This window comes from Coffea arabica, chromosome 1e, assembly GCF_036785885.1.
Source record: "Coffea arabica cultivar ET-39 chromosome 1e, Coffea Arabica ET-39 HiFi, whole genome shotgun sequence".
Classification (NCBI taxonomy): Eukaryota; Viridiplantae; Streptophyta; class Magnoliopsida; order Gentianales; family Rubiaceae; genus Coffea; species Coffea arabica.
The window spans coordinates 1,293,164-1,309,525 of record NC_092311.1 but is presented as its reverse complement, the minus strand read 5'-3'; the positions used below and the strand labels follow the sequence as shown (position 1 = coordinate 1,309,525).

At 34.8% G+C, this 16,362-nt stretch overlaps 1 long non-coding RNA gene across 8 annotated transcripts; it reads right to left on the bottom strand.

Moving 5' to 3' along the window:
- Positions 1-749: 749 nt before the first annotated feature.
- On the bottom strand, positions 750-10,146 carry LOC140007612 (uncharacterized). 8 transcript variants are annotated; one of them, XR_011814900.1, is made up of 4 exons: positions 10,004-10,146; positions 9,301-9,867; positions 9,068-9,153; positions 750-3,047 (listed from the first exon to the last, which is right to left on the bottom strand). It is a non-coding gene; the product is annotated as an uncharacterized lncRNA (long non-coding RNA). The 8 variants fall into 8 exon arrangements; XR_011814902.1 differs by having other exon boundaries at positions 750-1,086; positions 1,255-3,047; positions 9,301-10,143; XR_011814901.1 differs by having other exon boundaries at positions 750-1,036; positions 1,255-3,047; positions 9,301-10,143.
- Positions 10,147-16,362: the final 6,216 nt, after the last annotated feature.

The window sequence follows — 16,362 nt, the reverse complement described above, 5'->3', positions numbered from 1 at the left end:
TAGGCTGGTGCTTATGGACGATCACAGATTGAGAGGGGGAAGGAACTCCCACTCTCAATCTGTGCAACACACAGATTCCCATAGTAATTTTTGCAATCCTGTGATCATTTCTTGGATGACAATGTCTATTATTCAAAATGAAGGTACTGAAAATTTGCCAACATTCGTCTTCTTTAACATTTTCCATCTCTGAAAACTGATTTAGATAAATATTAGCTTTCTTGGCTGATAATCGAGTCCACCACCTGGAATTCTGGCTCTGAGAAGAGAATCAAAAAGTTTGTATTGCATTTAGCTACCACGCCTGATCCATACTTGAGATTTGGGACAATGGTGATAACTTGCGATAATGATGTCGAACATAGAACTCTTAATCAAGATAAAGACTCCACAATCCCTAAATTCCATTATTAATGACTTCAGCTTTAGCATCTACATGGGTAGCCTAAGTGCAGTTCTCGAGGCAATGGACTACCCTGAATAAGTCCTAGAACAGAATCATCCGCTACTTTTCATATCCAGCAAATACAATCCCTTAAGATTCCAGATTAAAAGGGAAACAATAAAAAAAAAAAATTTGAATTGTGTGTTTACAAATCGAGTTCCAGTTTCTCCAGCTGACTAAGATTTAGATAAGCTAAGGTTTTTGCACATGAAAATCAACGCAGCAATTGATCTCAGTATCTACTCTGAAGTTCCTAGACAACCATCAAGTTCTTGTACTTCACAGAAAAAAGTGCCAACCAATATAAAACTCGCGAAGATTGATTTATCATTTCCAAATTGGAGCCCCATTTCCCGGTATAAATAATATACAGCCAAAAACTGTGGCATCCTCAATCATGATCATTCTCAAAGGCACTCTCGTCACATCAGTGAATTGAGAGATTTAATCATGAATATAAAGTCTCAAAATCCTGTAGTTTTCACACACAGCGGTAGTGAACGATCACCTCCTTTTGCATTCCTTCACATATTGCAACTCCAAAGCTCCAATTTGAGTTTGTTCTTCGCATGACAAAAGCCAAGAAGAAGACTGGGATGGTCAGGAGAAAAACCAAAACAAAGTGATTGAGCTTCCATCGCCTATAACAAATAAGGGACACCTAAAGTTTTGGATAAATACCAATAAAGTACTACAAGCTTATAGTTGACTCTGCCCAACTAATTGATTTTGTTATTCTATATGGTTCACATTAAATCATAAACAGCCTCACAAGCTTAAAAAACAAAAAAAAAAAAAAGTTGATTCACCAGAAATTCCTCTGCTGTAAGCAAAGATGTGCAGCATAGGCGTCATACAGGGTGAAAGCAACATAGCTGAGAAAAGACATGATCCTGCCTTTTACCATTCATCAGAGATTGAGCTGCAAGCCTGCAATACATTTACTCTTCATCCAAAATAATTAGGCAATCTTCAGAGCATTTCTGCATTGACAACAATATTCTTTCGCCAACTGACGAGTTCTGGAGAAAGCCAACGGTCATCTTCTTTAAAGCTTGTCCATTCTGCAAAAAAAATACTCAACTAGCTTGAATTCATATTCCTCAACGCGGAAGAGTTTGAAGTGTACTTCCTTGAGCTGTTTCATGATGCATGTCGGGAAAGCCTCCAGAAGGAAGGAGGCAGCCAAATGCCTTGTCTTGAGCGGTATTCTCCAAAATTACCTGTCCATTTTTTGAAGAAGATACATTCTAGAAAGCCTATTGCGAATTGAACAGTATAATAAAACAGTTCATTTTAACTCACTTCATGAAAAGCAACTTTCTGAAATTAGTTTGGCACTGTTTTCCAGGAACGGGAATGATCAATGTCCTCCCAAAAGCAGCTCGTTTTAATCTCCAAAGTGGTTAATTTTTGGAAAGTAGGCAAAAAAAATCTCTGGCGTCATATAAAGCCTTCATGCAAATTAAAAAGAATCACAAAACACAGGTACTTGTTAGTGTCAACTGAGACAAGCCAAAGCATAAGGAAAACAGAAAGGAAACTACCTCCAGAATGTGTTCTCTTAGACAAAAGTGATTTCACTCCTTGCACCAGGTTAAGATGCTCAATAGCATCCTCACTTCTTACTGGTTCATCAAGATGCTGAACTGCTGCCATCGCTTGCACAAGAGAACTAACAAAATATGGCCTCAACTGTTCCCCATTGGCACCCTGCCTTCTAGACTAACAATTATAGCAATATGGTGCCCTCAAGTTTTCTCTCTCTTCTCTTTTTCCCTTGTTTTTTGTTAAATAAAAAGAAGGAATTTCACTAAATAAATTGCTGGAAATCATCAAACATGATTTGCTTAACAAAATGCAGAGTGTTGTAGAATAATTTAATAATCTAAACATGATAAAAATAGCAAGTTTTTCTCAATTGAAAAGACAATAAGCTCATTTACTTAAAGGAGTTACAAATGTTCTTTTGGCCCTTTTTTAATAATCGCTCAACTGCTGACATTTTATCATTTTTTTTCTTAATCTTGACTTGCTATTTATCTCTACAGAGAATATACAAAAGAGATAAATTCACAGAGAAAATAAAGTATTTGTAGGTAATTTATATAATTCAAAAGGCCAATGGTTGTGGTTGTTGTTTTACCTACAAAATGGACGGACATTTGATCTTTTTACCAAGTTACAGCACTGTAATTGATAGTTAAGAAGGCTAAGTGCTAAACTTGTACCTTAATTTGTAAGTTGCAGCTTAATACACTTTTCCATTTCAGTCCATTGATTAATACTTGTACTCGACTCTGGTTGCTTCCCTGGATCATTCAAATCCTTCCTTTGATTCTGCTGACTCAGAATTTTATACCTTCCGCTCTTTACATTATTCTTGAACATACCCTATGGAGAATATGTCTTTGCTTATTCTGGAGCAGAGTTCTATTTTTTTTTTTATGTGAAAACTATCTTCAGGTTTTACTTCTACTTCAAATTTCTCTTTCTTCAACTGCAACTCTTCAGATGTTGCCACCTTTGTTCAAAGCAATTTCCTTAATATTGTCTCTTGATGCTTCATCTGTTTTCTTGTCAACTTTTACCTATAAGCAGTCTTCATTAAAAGACTACGAGGTTATTGACTGTGCAAAACAGAATCAATTCACAGGAAATCACCACAGGTGATGTAATTACTTCATAACTACCAAAGGAATCTATCATTAACAATATTATTGATAGTTCATACATACATATATACATACATACATATGAATACATAGACATATATACACGAGCGCGCGCACACACAGATATATAATTAGGTACCCCAAATATGAAAAATTCCAATAGTCCATAAACCAATCTAAATTGCCACAATCATCATAAAGGCACTGCAATGGAGTGTAATGATGCGTGTAATGTCTGCCATGACATGGGTCCATTACACGGCCACCCATCGCAGCTATGTAATGCCCATTGCATGCATCATTCTGATGATGCGTGTAATGGGTAGGTCAGTGTCAAAATTTAGCAATGACAAAATTTATACCAGCAACATTGAAGTTAACAACGTTCATTTTTTTTTCAATGGTTATGTTTTAATTCTCTATATAAACACAAGCACACTTGTTATTTTTCATATTCTACTATTCTACTCTATTATTTGTTTTACTCTCTCACTCATTTTCTTCAACTCTTTTATTTCTTTTCCAAAAATTAATAATATTATTTTTCAGAAAATAAAAAAACCAAAAGGTAAAAAATTTAATAAAAGCTAATACTTTATTTTTTTAAAATAACAAAATTATTTTTAAAAATTACTTTATTTATTTATGGCATATGAGTTATGCATTATTAAAATAAATGTTTGATTTAATTGTGGACCCATGCTATTACACTTTGTGGAGTGTAATCCATTGTGAGTGGAAGTATAATAAAAGCAGAGAACGAAAAATGCTGATGTGACATGTGAATTACACTCTAAAGAGTGCAAACCATTGTGGACGCTCTAAGCTTGAAATGGTTTGCTACTCAAGGAGTCCTTCAAACACTTGAGCTCCTCTTCACACAATGCCTAGTTGAATAGTAACATCCTAGGATCTCTTCAAAGTAACTCTCTAAAAATACAGAGGCTACTATACAAACTCATTAATTCTCAAACTGGAAAAAAAAAAGAAAGAAATTCTTTCAGCTTCTATTCTATATGGATAGTAATTAATGCTGATCGCTGATGGACTTAAGGCATTCAAATGATATGTCACAATATTTCTGAGATGGAGGACTTAAAGGCTTAAAGCACCATAACAGTGGAATCTGGGATTCCAAATTTATTATTTTTTGCCAGCTAACACAAGATTTTTTACCAAATTTTGGGCTATAGTGTAAAAATGATATTAAAGCAGAGAAAATCATGTACTCATGACCACTAGATACCAAAGAATGAAAGGGAAAAAGATTGAAAAAATCTTCTCATTTGTCAGGATTGTTGCACTCAAAAGGCACTAAAATCTTCTGTGCCTTCAGTTTCTCAAGTTCTGATATTAAATAAGTACATTATTAATACAATGTCAACCTAATAATATTCCACATAGCCATTTGCTCTTTCTTTTCAAATTCAACCCCAACTCTTCCAATTAAACTACACTTCAGGCTGCAGATCTAAGTTCATGAAAGAAAATGCTGTAATTTGAAGGTAAGACATAACATTTTGACCAGGGCTTTTTCTAACATCTCAGAAGTTCTAGAGAAATAGGGTAAAATGAAAAAGGAAGAAAAAAGGACCACAAAGATTGTACATCTGCAAAGAAAATATTCAATTAAGTAGTTCAGAAAAATTAAAAAAGGCGAGTTTGACCAACCTGAGTAGATTGTAGGTGCAAAAACAAGAAATGCAGGATTGTGAAGTCCTCAAAAGTAATCCTACTTCCATTTTTATAGTTTAGTGTAGTGACTATGGAGGGAAGTATATGATTTTGTACCAAGGAGAAGGAGCATCAGAGCCAAAGAGGGTCAATTTTCTTCTTGTGTGATCAAATGTTATCAGTTGTGACAGGATTACAGGTGCCAAGAGTACAAGTTTTCCTCTTGACTTCCTAAAAAATGTTTTTCCAGTTTTTCTATATTCATTTTTTTGTTGGATTAAATACAGGCTTTATTTTTATCTCTTTTCTTCAAATAAATATATAACTACACTTAGCTTGTTAGGTACCATAGAGTGTGACCATTCCAAAAATAATCTCACACAAAATTTTTTGTGCTACTATCAATTAACTTCTCCTTTTCTTGTCCAACTAAGTGACTTAGTCTAGGCGTTTAAGGAAGAATACTCAACACACTCCCCATTAACAAAGTTTGGATTTTGAAACACAAAAAGGTATTATTCTAAGCTAAAAATGTAACGTCTAATTCGCTCTAGTTTCTCTTCCCCCCAGTAACAAAGTTAGTTCCCCATTGGAATTCGGTTAAGAATAAGATAATTACCCTTACTACATATACTCACTTTTCCTGCACTTGGCATATTATTTTTACAAAGTATATAGTCACTATCCCTTTTTTTTTGATTTGGTAGAGAGTTGGACGAATGGATTAGGTATAGAAATCTATAATGGTAGATGCAATGCCAAACGAAGGAGGATAAAATTTGCACTAGTATTATGAGGTCTGCATTTAAATTTATAATTTAAATTGCTAAACGAGAAACTTTTAATTACTGAATACTGGTATATAGGGTATACACCATGTTGTGATGGATATGCATTGTACTATGAACACCCAAAAAGCCACTAATGATATCAAGAATTTCACATGCCCAAAACCTTATGCAAATTTTATCCACTTTTCTTTAGAGTTGAAATACGAACCAAGCTGTTTTACACTTAAATTAAGCTCAATTGTTAATAGTTTGTGCAATCTTGATTCACTCACTAATCAAGTCAAACATAAACAACAGTGTATTTTATTACCTGATATAAGTTTGATTGAATTAGTATAATTATAGAAAATTCAAATTACTCAAACGTGACTCAAGTTTGACTCCATAAAAAGATCATTTGTTTGACTCCATAAAAAGATGATTTTTACTCGAAACAACTCAAGTTTGATCACAATCTCGAACTCATTTAGATATACAAATAAATTTGACTATTAAAGTCTTAGATTTTATTGAGCGGAACATATGTAATACACGGTATGTACTTATCACTAAATAATTAAATAAGGATGACGGGCTATTCAAACATGACACGAGAAATGGCTCCTTATAATACTTTGTGGCTTTTAATTGGTATTTTTGCATTATCACGTAACCCACATAATGCAGCTAATATTTTTCCATTCAACTTAATTATGCTGGTTTACACAATATCTTTCATTGCATCTACCTTACTAATTCTAAAACTACTCCATTTCCAAAATTTTCTGCCAGATAAAAAACAACATGCTTCGTATATATACTTGTGGTACCTAACAACAATACATTTGAACAAAAAAGAATAAAGAAAAAAAAGTGTGTTAAGCCAAGAGAAGCACCAAGTGTCATTTGGTTCCCGCCCTTTCTTGGCAGTTGTACCTTTGAAAACTGCACCTCTTTTGTCCTTTTGGTGCTCCTTAGTCTTAAGCAAGTACAGAATCATATCCTGCCTCAGTGCATCAGTCCATGCAATGGGGCTTAGGCTTTACTTTTCAGGACTTCACACAATTCCGGGCTTTCTTGTTTTTGCTCTCACATTCTAGCATTCTAATGAGGTTTGATCAAACTCGCCTTTTTTACCAATTTTTTTGGTTATTTATTTGTTTGATAAGTACTTGTTTTTCTGCAGGTGTACAATTCTTGTGGTGGGTTTTTGTTTTCTCTCGTTTTCTTTATCGTGTGCTTAATCCTTGATTGTTATGCCGATTTCTCAGATATTAGAAAAGGCCCTGGTAAAATTGCTGTGGTAGTTAGTAACACCATTAGTTTCTTGTTCGTTTAGTCATTGTCTATTACATTGTTGTGCTTCTTTGCCCACGCCTATGGTTTACTCTGTTCTTTGGACACGAATTTTATCATAGGAGCTGTAAAAAATTCAATATTGTTGAAATTCAGGACTCCTTTGGATTAAGTTCTTGAGGTTCAAAATCGTGCAATCTTTTGCACTGAAAATCAGTATCTTTGGGGATCCGATTATCATGTTCAAAGTTTTTCTATGTGAAGACTTGATACTAAATCTTGTGTTAGCAATAGCAGTAAAACTGAAAATCCCAGCATCCCACTGTTCTGATATTTCAAATCCCTTCTTTCCAGAAAACTTGAGTCTTTATTTGCAGCAATTTAGTCTGTTTCTTTGAGTAATAGAGTTTTTGTTATTTGGGGTGTATAGATGCAAGTTACCATGGATGTTGTTAATGGCTGACTCCTTTGGCAGTTACGAAGTAACTACATCACCTGTGCTGAATTTATTTTATTTGTTTTATGAATTAGTTGTTCTTTGCAGGGTCAGTATTTAAGTTCAACGAAGTGAAAGTGCCTTAAGCTCCTAGTCTGTGTAATGAAGACCAGGTTTGGGGAGAGACGTGGAATTCAAGAAGTAAAAGTTGATAAGGGAACAGATAAAGCATCAGGGAGCAATATGGATGGCGTTGCTTTGAAGGAAGATGCCAACAGTCAAGATGAGAGCATTGTCATCGAGGGAAAGGCTAACTCAGAGCCAAGTGAGTAGCAAGTGTGTAACAACGTCCAGGGAAATGAAGAAGCTGAAATGCCAAATGTCACTGGGGAGGAACAGAATCTTAATGTTACAAAGGAGCTGAAAAAGAGAAAGCGCAGTGCAGATGTTGAAATTGCTATCGCATCTCCTACTGACAAATGTTCATCCAGGCTTCGCCCAAGGAAGGAGGTACCTTCATTCCAGATGGTGGATTTGAATGAGAACGACATTGAAAGGATTGTGGCAATGAGAATAAAAGTTTACTGGCCAGACTTGGGAAAATAGTTTGCAGGAAGAATTAAATCCTTCAATAGAGAGAAGATACTTCATACTGTAAACTACGATGATGGTGACGTAGAAGAGCTAGACTTGAAGAAAGACAAATTTGAACTTGAGGTCAAGCCTATAGATGGTTTTCACATAACAGCATAACTTCACTCCAGAAAAAGCAAGAAGGATCTCAGTGGTCATGTGGTTGGGAAAACAAGTTTTAGCCAGGAGTATGTTAAGGCCAAGGACAATGCAAATATGGAAGGAGAACGCAGTCAGGATCCCGGTGGAGATGTGGTTGCCAATGTGAGTTTTAGCCAGGAGTATGCTAGGGTCAAGGATGAAGCAGAGAAAGAAGGAGAAAGCAAGAAGGATCTCAGTGGTGATGTGGTTGCTAACAGGATTTATAACCAGAAGTATGATAAGGTGCCAGGAGTATGCTAAGGTCGAGGATGAAGCAGAGATAGAAGGAGAAAGAAAGAAGGATCTCAGTGGCAATGTGGTTTCCAACACAAGTTTTAGCCTGGAATATGATAAGGTCAAGCATAATTCAGAGATAGAAGGAGATGGTCCTAAAACTGCAGTATCAAGGGAAAGATGTGGAATCTAATCCAGGGGAACAACAACCTGCTGATAACAAGAGTGAGATAGATGAGAATCAGGTAGGTTCTGCAAGGCAAAATGCCAGGTTCACTGATGTAGATGGAAGCAGAAAGCGTTGAGTTGTCAGGAGCAAACGTAAGTGACCACTAAATTATTGCTGAAATTAACTGAAAGAGGTTGAACACCATTTCTAGCAAGTAAGCCTGCATCTGAAAATTATGTCTTTACTCTTAAAGGATGCCCTTCCATGGTGGTTCTCATCCTACTCCTTTCATTGCTTTATATTCATGCATTCAGTAAGTAATTTTACATGTAACAATTATGCACATAATGCTTGTCCATTGATATCTAAAAATATGTTTGGGTTTTTGTCTAAGTCCTGGCCCAATGATGCTCAATTAATACTGATGAAGAATCTTTAATTGTCATATAAATGTGTCTGTGTTTTGACTTAGACTTTTTGTTTTGCATTTCCTTTGGTATGAAAGAGAAATATCCATCCTTTCTCTAATAATAGATAGGAATTGAATTGTGCTATGCTTGAGATGGGTAAAAATTGCTAAATGCGAAAACTTACCGGGAGAGTGAAAGCTGAAACATTAGGTGACCACCATCCTTATGAATCATTTTTGCCAACCTAAGATGTGTCCCTGTCCTGGCAGACTTGAGATTTTGACAGGTTGTGAAATATCAGCAGGAATAGAGAACAATTAACATGGTTTCCTCTTCCTACAACCTACTATTTCAGAAGAAAGAAAGACTAATTAATTAAATTATAATTATTCCTGCCATCAGAATAGATGTAATCACCTGTGATTTTGTTGACACGGAATCCTTGGCCCTGTTTTGCCCAAATAGATAGGCTGTAGCATTTGTGCTTTGTACTGCCTTCAACTGAATCTAGAAAATCGACCTTTTCCCTTGGTTGGACCCTGACTGCTGAGACCGCAATTGGATCCTTCATCCTTATGAAGGGTCTATAGCCGACTGTCTATTTCACCCATTACCGTAGCTCAGTTGATCAGCAAGACACAACAGTACATTCAGGTGCACCAACAAGAGATTTGGTTATTTTGATTTGTGTGGTTCTGTAATTTCAAGCGACAAATTCACATGGAAATAGTGTCTAAAGCTTGCTGAAGGGCCAGAGCAAAGTGAAAGAATTGGGGCAAGGTTTTGTCAACAAATAAGAAGAATGAACTGACAAGCTTAATATAGAAATTAAGAAAAGAAATGGAGATGCAAAGCGTTGTTGGATTGTTGATGCTAATTTCTAGATCCTTTTTCTGTCATGAGTCATTGACAGCTGTAAGAGCTATAGTCATCAACCCACTAATGCTGCGACTTCTGAAAGAGAATTTGCGTTGTGTTTCCAATCTGCACAGAACCAATTCTAGAGTAGTTCAGGAAGTTATAATAAACACTTGTCTATACATGAGTAGAGCTACAATTTGTAAAGCCAAAAGTGAAAAAAGAACAAAGTTCGTCAAGGCTAGCACACACAACATATTACAATGAAGGATGTTATGGATTCAATGAAATTGTTGCCTATTTGTGGAACTATCCACTCAATAACACAGTACAGCTTGTCTATCTGGATCAAAGGTTGTATCGGTGGGAAATAAGAATGAGCCTTTATAAGTTCTGTTCTCAACATGTCTGTTTCTTCATAAAGAACTTCCACGATACCAATTCTCTGTTTCGCTGATTTTATGGTGATTCCACTGCATTTTTTAATTTTCTGTTTGCAGTAGAATATCTCACATGACATGGAGAAGCCCCTCTACTAGACTTTTTATTTCTGGTACCTACAGAATTCCATCCACCAGAATCCTGAATGTTGGAAGGGTGATATCCGACCTAGTCCAGTCCCTTTGCTTTCAGGATACTTTTGTGTGGAACCAGATGAAGTACATAGTTATATCATTTTGAAAGAAACCTTAAGATTAACTTGTTTATGAAGTAGACCAATTCCGCAATTAACCTGTTTATGTTGTGAATCTCCTTTGAAGTATGAACTATACAGCCATATTATGTGTACATTTTTCTGTCAAGTTCCTACTTGTGTTGATCTTTTGTATGTGTCTGATACATTTAGTTTCATAGTATACATAGAAGACCAACATAACTAAACTGCATCGTATAACTGGAAGGCAGTGAAACTTTTGGTTGATATATAGAAATGCCTGAACAAAGTTCTGAATTGTCTGTAAGAATTATGCTCCCTCTACACCTTCCATTTTATCAGCAGCAAAAAGAAATCATTATAACTATATGCCCAATTATCAAATATCAAGTTGCTTTAATATGTATTGTCTTCTATACCAAAAAAAATTCCAAAAAAAATCAAATACCAAGTCTGGATGTTTAAACTGGGTAGCAGAAAATTTATTATTACTATAGAAAGAAAAAGTAGCAGTAAAAGAGTGGATGAGTGGTAGGAGGGAAAAAAAGAAAAACAAAGGTAGCAGTAAACTCCTCTTGTGTTATGAAATAACAAAAAATGTGGATGTCCCTTTGTATTCTCAAGGGGATTAATTCATGATTTTATAGCTACATTATGTATAGAAATTACAATCCATAAATCTATACATGTAGTAGAGAAACCGTTTCATAGGTTTCTTCATATTATTGTAGTAGTGGATGTTTAATAGGATTTATATACCTTTAATCTTGTAGTGCCTATATATAGAGGTACATTGAGAACCTTTGGGAGTACTTTTGTATCTTGTTGAAATATAAGGATATCATTATCCCTTTCTCTACTCCTTTCTCTAATACTTCTTCAATTCCTATTGTAGTATTTCATTTTATTAGTTTTACAACACGTTATCAGTACGAAAGCTCTACTTTTGAGCAAAAGGTGAAAACAGATGCACTACTTTGAACAAAAGTGAAGCACAAGATTTTGCCGAAATTCTGCCCGTATTTCTTCAAGTGACTTTTGAGGTAAATTTCTAAGTCAAAAACTTATTTTAATTTCTTATGGCTAATTTTACAAAATAAGAGTTCGTACCTCTTGATATTTTTGGGAAAAATTATTTATCATGGGTATTGGATGTTGAAATCCATCTTGAGGCAATGGGTCTTGGTAACACTATTGTTGAAAAAAATGAATTCTCAAACCAAGACCGCGCCAAAGCTATGATTTTCCTTCATCATCATTTAGATGAAGGATTAAAAATAGAGTATCTTACTGTCAAAGATCCTCTTGTCCTTTGGCAAGATTTGAAAGAAAGATTCGACCACCTGAAGTTGGTCGTTCTTCCAAAAGCCCGATATGATTGGTTTCACTTACGGCTACAAGATTTTAAATCTGTCAACGAATATAATTCAGCCATGTTCAGAATCACTTCTCAATTATCATTATGTGGCGAAAAAATCACTAATGAAGATATGTTAGAGAAAACATTTTCTACTTTTCATGTCTCTAACATGCTCCTGCAGCAGCAACATCGAGAGAAGGGATTTAAAAAATATTCTGAACTTATTGCATGTCTTCTCTTGGCTGAACAAAATAATAAATTATTGCTGAAAAATCATGAGTCCCGACCAACTGGTACAAATCCATTCCCTGAAGCGAATGCGACCCAATTTCAAAATTCTGGTCGAGGTCGTGGACGTGGCCGTAGAGGTGGTCGTGGCCGTGGACGTGATCGTAGTAAATTTGTGCCTCGTGAAAATTTTAAACGTGACAAACAATAAAATGTTTCCCAAAAGAGGGAAAATAACTACGATCAGAAAAATGGAGAAAAGAAAGTTTATGAAGAAAAATGCTATCGGTGTGGTATGGAAGGTCATTGGTCCCGTACCAGTTGTACGGCCGAACATCTTGTTGACCCCTATCAAGCATCATTGAAAAAGAAAGACAAAGGCGTTGAGACAAATTTCATTGATAAAAAAAAATGACTATGATGATGGTGATGATGCTGATATGACACACCTCAATGTTGCTGATTTTTTTGAGCATCCTGAAGATGTCAACAAATATTCCATGATTATTTAAATATTTTTATGATGCTTTATCTTTTATGTAATTTTTCTTTCTATTGAATATTTATTTTCGCATCTTTATTAATATTTATTTTTGTTTAAAATTTTCTTCCTGAAGAAGAAATGGATGTCAAATATTTGGGATTAAATAATAGTGATGATGACATTTGTCTCATTGATAGTGCTACTACGCACACCATATTGAAAAATAAAAAATATTTTTCTTGTTTAAAAATGGGAGAGACAAATATTAATACCATTAGTGGTAGTACAAAATTGATTGAAGGATCCGGAAGAGCCACTCTATTTCTCCTTGAAGGGACTAAAATTGTCGTAAATAATGCACTACTCTCTCCCAAGTCTTGGAGAAACTTATTGAGTTTTAAAGATATTCGCGAAAATGGATATCATATCGAGACAATGACCGAGACAAATGGTGAATTTTTATTAATCACAAATATTATTCTGGGCAGAAATGCGTATTAGAAAAATTGCCTTCTTTTTCTTCTGACTTATATTATGCACAAATTAGTGCAATTGAAATTCATCACCTAGTAGACCAGAAGTCTACTCATTCCAATGATTTTATGGTTTGGCATAATCGTCTCGGACATCCCGAATCTATAATGATGAGACGAATAATTGAGAATTCACATGGCCACTCATTGAAAAATAAAAAGGTATTAAAAGCCAATGAATTCTCTTGTGTTGCTTGTTCTCAAGGGAAATTAATTATTAGACCATCACAAGTTAAAGTTGGGACTGAATCCCCTGTATTTCTAGAACGAATTCATGGTGATATATGTAGAACTGTAGATCCACCATGTGGATCATTTCGATATTTTATGGTGCTAATTGATGCATCAACTAGATGGTCACATGTATGTTTATTATCTACTCGCAACCTGGCGTTTGCGAGATTACTTGCTCAAATAATTAAATTGCGAGCACAATTTTCAGATTATCCAATAAAGAAAATTCGTCTAGATAATGCTGGTGAATATTCGTCACATGCTTTTGACGATTATTGTATGTCCATTGGAATAACTGTTGAACATCCTGTAGCTTATGTTCACACACAAAATGGTCTAGCTGAATCACTTATTAAACGGTTACAATTAATTGTTAGACCATTGTTGATGAGGTCTAAACTTCCTTCATCTGCTTGGAGACATGCTGTTTTACATGCAGCAACACTTGTGAGAATTAGGCCGACAAGTTATCATACTTATTCTCTCCTACAATTAATTTTTAGCTATGAGTCCAACATTTCTCATTTACGAATATTTGGTTGTGCGGTATATGTACCGATTGCACCACCCCAACGTAGTAAATTGGGCCCCCAAAGAAGATTGGGATATATGTCGGATATGAATCACCTTCAATCATTAAGTATATGGAACCATTAACAGGTGATTTATTTACTGCGAGATTTGTAGATTGCCATTTTGATGAATCACATTTTCCGACATTAGGGGGAGATAAAAATCAACCTAAAAAGGAAATTACTTGGAAAAAATCGTTGAATTTCCTTGATTCTCATACTAAAGAATGTGAATTAGAAGTTCAAAGGATTATACATTTGCAAAAAATTGCAAATCAATTACCGGATGCATTTAATGACTCCAGAAGAGTTGCTAAATCACATATTCCTACTGAAAATATTCCAATTAAAATTGATGTCTCTGAAGGACAAATTACAAGTGCTAATGAGTCTAAAGCACGCTTGAAGCGTAGGAGACCTCTTGGTTCCAAAGATAAAAATCCTCGAAAGAAAAGAGGAGTATATGAATCAACAATTAGTAACAAAATTCAACCTCCTGAAGAGGTCGCTCTTAAAAAGCCAATTCTTGAAGAGAATGAAATTATAGAAAATTCAATAAATTTTGTCATTTCAAGAAAAAGTTGGAACCGAAAAGAAATAATTATTGATAGTATTTTCGCATATAATGTAGCACTTGATATTATGGCAGAAAATGAGGATCATAAGCATAGATCGGTTGATGAATGTCGAGGTAGAAATGATTGGCCAAAATGGAAAGATGCGATCCAATCTGAATTGGACTCATTGGCTAAAAGAAAAGTTTTTGAACTTGTAGTCCAAACACCTGAAGGTGTAAAGCCAGTAGGATATAAATGGGTATTTGTGAGAAAAAGAAATGAGAAAAATGAAATTGTAAGGTATAAAGTAAGACTTGCAGCCTAAGGATTTTCACAAAGGTCTGGATTTGATTATAATGAAACGTATTCACCTGTAGTGGATGCTATCACATTTAGATATCTTGTGAGTTTTGCAGTACATGAAAAATTAGATATGCGTCTAATGGACGTTGTTACTGCATATTTATATGGAAATCTTGAAAATGATATTTATATAAGAATCCCCGAAGGATTCAACATGCCTGAAGCATGCAAATCAAATCTTAAAAATATTTATTCTATTAAATTACAAAGGTCTCTGTATGGGCTCAAACAATCTGGACGTATGTGGTATAATCGACTCAATGAATGTCTGACAAAAGAAGGTTATACCAATGATCCAATATGTCCATGTATTTTTATCAAGAAAAATGGATCAAATTTTGTGATAATTGCTGTATATGTTGATGATCTAAATTTGATTGGAACTCCTGAAGAGATTCAAAATAGTGTTGAATATTTGAAGAAAGAATTTGAGATCAAAGATTTTGGAAAAACAAAATTTTGCCTTGGTTTACAAATTGAGCATTTGAAAGGTGGAATTTTTGTCCACGAAACTGCTTATATCCGGAAGGTATTAAAATGATTTTATATGGACAAAGCACATGCATTGAGTACCCCAATGGTTGTCAGATCATTAGATCCTAATAAGGATCCTTTTAGACCACGAGAGGAAAATGAAGAGATACTTGATCCTGAAGTACCATATCTCAGTGCAATTGGTGCACTAATGTATCTTGCTAATTGTACAAGACCTGATATATCATTTGCAGTAAATTTATTAGCAAGATTTAGTTCCTCGCCCACAAGACGACATTGGAATGGTATTAAACATATTTTTCGCTATCTCCAAGGAACAATAATTTTGGTTTATTTTATTCAAATAAATCCAAACCTGAATTGATTGGTTATGCTAATACTGGGTATTTATCCGACCCGCATAAAGCAAGATCTCAGACTGATTATTTATTTACATATGGAGGCACAGCTATTTCTTGGCGATCTACAAAGCAATCACTAGCCGCCACTTCATCGAATCATGCTGAAATAATAGTAATTCATGAAGCCAGTCGAGAATGTGTTTGGTTAAGATCAATGACCCACTATATCCAAAAAAGTTGTGGGTTATCTTCCGGAAAAGAAAATTCTCCAACTATATTATATGAAGATAATGCAGCTTGTACATCTCAATTGAAAGGAGGATATATTAAAGGAGATATGACAAAACACATTTCACCAAAATTCTTTTTTACTCATGATTTGCAAAAGAATGGTGAAATTGATGTGCAACAAATTCGATCAGATAATAATCTGGCCGATTTATTTACCAAGGCATTATCAACTGCGACATTTGAGAAATTGGTGAAGAGTATTGGAATGCGACGATTAAAAGATCTCAAATGACGTTTGCATTAGAGGGAGAAATTATTACACAAGAATAGTGTACTCTTTTTCCTTCACTAGGGTTTTTGGTCCCACTGGATTTTTCCCTAGTAAGGTTTTAACGAGGTATATTCTTTGTGTAATGGACATCCAAGGAGGAATGTTATGAAATAACAAAAAATGTGGATGTCTCTTTGTATTCCCAAGGGGATCAATTCATGATTTTATGACTACATTATGTATAGAAGTTACAATCCATAAATCTATACATATAGTGGAGAAACTGTTTCATAGGTT